We start from the raw sequence: 5,207 nt of genomic DNA, 5'->3' as shown, positions 1-5,207 counted from the left end.
AATCTAGGCTGCGATTTGTGGATTATTATGATCATTACATGACTCATTCACTGGATGGCTGTGACCATGCCTGAGTCTATTTATCGATCCTCTCTGGATGGCTGCGTCCATGCCTTGGATCTAGATTATTATGTACTCTGTTATGGATGGATGTGCCCATACCACATATATCATGTACTTGAGATATCATTTGTACTTCTTTTCGCAAGGTTCTCTGGCAGCCGTGTTTTCAGTCACACATGTTCTTGTAAAGAATTTCACCCCTCTCTCTCTCGGGCCTCATGCTTTAGGGGGCATCTGTTACACAGCAATTTGTCACCGTCTGTCACCGTCCCTGTTACCCCTCACCAGCACACTGGAGGACTAATTCCGGGACCTGTGAAAAGTGACATGACCTGAAACCACTTGCATCATATTCCTCTAAGTATGAGCTTCATTTGTCCTGAAGACATCTCCTGAAAAATACCCATGAAAATAGCTCTTTTTGCATTAGTGCAGGTCCACAGTTCACTGCCCTCGCCAATGAGGGAAATCCTCTAAAAAGGGCGCGCCATTGGCGTTCTGTCTCAGAGTCGCACTCGCGCCAAATGAATTGAGTAAAGTTTTTAACCAACAAGCTCCCGAACGTTCTCTTCAACCCATTCACCAACTGAATCTATGTTGAGCTAGGATGGTTTGGCTTCGAATCTCCATAGAAGGGAAGTGGTTTGCCACCTTTCATGGAAGTTTCCAAGTGATAAAGCCAATCCCATGAATAATGTGGTTGATCCTATCTCTTTCCTCTCTATCTATAAAAGCTTATCCCTATGCCTTGAGCAAGCTAGTGACAGTAGTTCTAGTTCTAGCATAGAGATAGAGAGTTTGAAGCTGTAAGAGCCTTCTTTGCACCCATAAGGCCAAATCTAAGTAAGGAAATTCTTGTCACCCAAGAGAGAGAGGCTTGTTACTATCCCAACAAGCTTTGCAAGACTTGTGTAGCTGACTACCCAACCAAAGGAGGATTTGACATGAGAACAATGGTTGTATTCTTCTTTGTTATTTATTAATAATAGATGACTATCATTATGGTTCCACTCCCATTGACTTATGTTTGATGTTGAGTTATATCTTTTCTGACTGATATATAATTGCGTCTACTAGATTCTATGCTTGTATTCGTGTTGTTCTTTGCATCTGCATGTGTCCAATCACAGAGATCATGGGGATCGTGACCAGCCTAGGCAAAGGAATGAGAGTGACATCTCTTCTACGAACACTAGCATTGGAATCCAAGTAGGTTCTCACCATCCACTTTTTATTTGCAATTAGGAACTTGCGTGATAGCATTGTGTGATTGTTGCTAGACCCGGTCTGGGCTAGTAGGGATCATCTCTGTTCGCAGAGAGGATTTACCTCCACAACAATTATATCTATGAAAATATAGTGAGAAAAGATCTGAGATTTAGGCCCGAGCTTCACAATGATTTCAGCTCAAATGGCATTTAATTTCAGAGTCTAAACCCTTGTAGAAACAATATTATATCAAAAATTCACTGCTCAATAATCCACTTCAGAAATCTGGCGCTCAACTAGACACTTCAAAGGCTGAGACACGTGCTCCAAGGCATCTCTTCCTATCTCCTTTTCTATATTCTACATGGCTCAAATATGGAAGCAAACATAAAAGAAAACCTGGCATGCCTCCTGCCACAAAGAGCCTTAAGCGAGAATGAAGAAGTACCTACATGGAACCCGATCCCGTAATCTAGAGTAAATCTACACCTATGTAAGGAAAAGGAGAGTTTCAACTAAAAGGAATTCTGAATATTGTAATGATGGTTGTTTTGGTTTTGACCCAACCAGTTTTAAATAATTAATATAGTTGTTACAGTTAAATATATAAATATATATATATATATATATATATATATATATATATATATATATATATATATATATATATATATATATATATATATATATATATATATATATATATATATATATATATATATATATACATATATATATATATAATATCAAAGGAAACCATAAAACAAAGAAATGGAATGGGGAAGTTATTTTCTTTGTTGCACTCCTATCAGATCATAAAGAAAAACAGTGGATTAGAAACAAGTGGGCACGTGAAGTAGGTGGATTAGAGACAAGTAATGAAGTAGATTGGAGACAATTCTTGTGTCAGTTTCCATGGTAGATGGTGTGTCAAATAGCCACCATGAACATGGAATAACTAGAACATCCAAGAGCTACTCTCAGCATTGGGATGCCATTTAATATTAAATTTTGGTTAAAGGTTTCTCACTTTTATATGAATTAATAGATAAGACATCAAACTTTGGTTAAAGTTTTGGTTGAAGTTTATATCTATTAATAGACAAGATATCAAATCTTAACCAAAATTAAGTACCTTCCTGCACTTTCTTTTCCCTTTTAAACTTTGGATATAAAAGCTTCAGATATCTAATGTTGCCTTGAGACACGTGAGGTCTCCAATAAGAGGTCGAATTCAAAACTTTGGTTAAAATTTTGGTGAAGCCAAATTACCAACATAAACTTTGTTTAAATTTTCATATGAAGGAGAAATTTTTTGTCAAATAAAGGATTAATTGATAGTTAATTCTCTAGCGATCACTAGTGTGCCTGCAGTAATGAGAGAAGGGAATAATAGATGGGAATTTGTCTTATTTTATCAATGGTTCGTACATGGTTAAATTTTCTATAAATGAAAGCCTTCATGTATAACCATTGATCATGTATAATTTCACTCTTTGAAATTTATGGTGAATCTTAGCTTGTGTATAGGATAATTGACTAAGGGATTCCCATGGTGGCACACTTGTCACTCCTTATGGAGCCTATTCGAGCTAAGCCCGTGTCACTAATAATACTTGATTTTATGAAATGGTGGATATATTCTCAGAATGATATAAGGGTGGAGGTAAATTAAGGTTAGTCTAATCGACTCTCCCTATTCCTCTCATTGTTATTTTCAGTATTTGTTTTGCAGTGGGGTCTAAAAAGTAGCAGGGTTTTTTTTCTTTAGGCATTATAAGGAAAATTTTCCTCTATTAAACTATAACTTGTTATTATTGAATGTTTTCAACCTTATTATTTCATTTATATCATCCTTATTGGTGCATGTATGTCAAAAGTTTTTATGGTTATGATCTATTCGTCATGTGCCCTTCTTTTCCTATGAATTGGTATTTTTATTGAGACTTTGAATGTTTGCATTCAATGATGCTGGTAAAGGTGACTATGATTTTAAACCACATAACTCTAGTAGAGGCACTTTGGTTTTTTTAAATGCTCGTATGTAGGTAATTGTAACTCTATTTATTTTTTTCTCTTCTGGTATCTCTTCGAGATTGTGGTGTGTTTTTTTTTTCATTATATCCCTCCATGTCTTATGTAGGGTTTTCTATTGTCACTTTTCTTTGTCAATCCCTTTTGATTTATCTATGGAATTTTTATACTATCAATAACTTCTTTTCTTGCCTCTACGTGCAGCGTTGAAATAAAGGTCTGACCTTACTCATTGCATGTATATGGACTACAAACACATTCCCTCCATTTTAGCTGAACTCTTATATTTTTGTTTATAAAAACCTGCTAGTGTGTGGAGCCAAAGAAATAATGTTTATTCGTAGGTAAGGCCTTGCAGTTTACCAAAGGAAAAATTATAAAATGGTTATTGCTTTTTTTTTTCAACACCTTCATGTTTACTTTGGTGCCTCCACATTGGCCTACTTTCATTCCCCACTTTCATATGCCTATGCTTCAACCCTGATAATTCAACAAAAGAGTTTGATAACCCCAAACAAAATTTCTTCTAAGGAGGATATTACTAGATTACATTCTATCCTCTAAGGGTTTTCTTGTTTTGACCAAGACCACCATGGTTGTAACTTATTTGTTATCAACAAGATTTTGACATTGACCCATTAACTATAATGAATGGGATTTTGTTTACTTTCTATGTTGTCCCTTATTAATAATTTGTTTGTTATTTTTATACTTTCTTCTCTCTTATAGAACGTGTGCTCATTGTATTACTATGCATGTAAAACACTTTATACTCATCTATTACATTATTGGAAATATTTTTATATATGAACTAGTTATTATGAATTCAAGGTCTCTCTCAATCTCACCATGTTATTCCAATAGGTATGCATTGGTTATAGTGGAAGTCTCTTTTAATTTGTAAAAATTCTTTGGAATTTGCAATCCTTACCAGGTTAACTGGGTTATATAAATTCACAGTATATTTTTTGGTCAAAACTTTGCCATAAAATCCTTAAACATTTACCCATAAAATTTGTATGGTTGAGTTGTACTGGACCCATGAATATTATTTCTTGGAAATATTTGCATATATGAACTAGTTATTATGAATTCAAGTTCTCTCTCAATCTCACCATGTTATTCCATGCTTATCCTAATATAGGTATGCATTGGTTATGGTGGAAGTTTCTTTTAATTTGTAAAAATTCTTTGGAATTTGTTGTGGTCAAAACTTTTCCATAAAATCCTTAAAAATTTACCCTTAAAATTTGTATGGTTGAGTTGTAATGGGCCCATGAATATTATTTCCCCACAGAATTTTTTTTATTTCTACTCTGTCCATTTTTGGCTCACATTGTACACACACACACACAAACAAGCAAACACACACACACACACACACACACACACACACACACACACACACACACAAACACACACACATATATATAAGAAACAATCCGACTGAACGGGAAAGCTGAACCCTAAAAATATCGCCGCCTCCTCGCTTTCGGCCGTCGTCTGGCCTTGAGACGGTTCTGTCGACGCAGGGGACAAGTGCTTCCTCCACGAGTTTCTGGTTAACCTCTCCTCTGATACATCTGCCTTCGGCGATGCGCATTGCATCCACGGATTTCAGGTTTTTTCCACCTCGAATATGCTTGCTGGCCATCATATTCTGAAAGCCCCCCTCATTTGTTTAGCCCTCGGCCCTGTAGCCGACAGATCATGGACTTGTGTAGCCGCTTCTCGCGCGAGCCGACCCCATCAAAATGAAGGTATAGTGGCTGAGGAAGAACGCGCAGAGTACCCTCTTATCCATCCTCGGGCAGCGGCCCCCAGGAAGAATTTCTCCGCTCTGGAAGGAAGCCCATTCATATCAGTGCTCTATCTGTTCCCCCAGAATAGCCATTACGCTC

Source organism: Pinus tabuliformis, chromosome 2_2 (assembly GCF_031772625.1).
Source record: "Pinus tabuliformis cultivar Carrire ecotype Pingquan chromosome 2_2, CPIR1, whole genome shotgun sequence".
Classification (NCBI taxonomy): domain Eukaryota; kingdom Viridiplantae; phylum Streptophyta; class Pinopsida; order Pinales; family Pinaceae; genus Pinus; species Pinus tabuliformis.
This window is presented reverse-complemented; position numbering follows the sequence as displayed.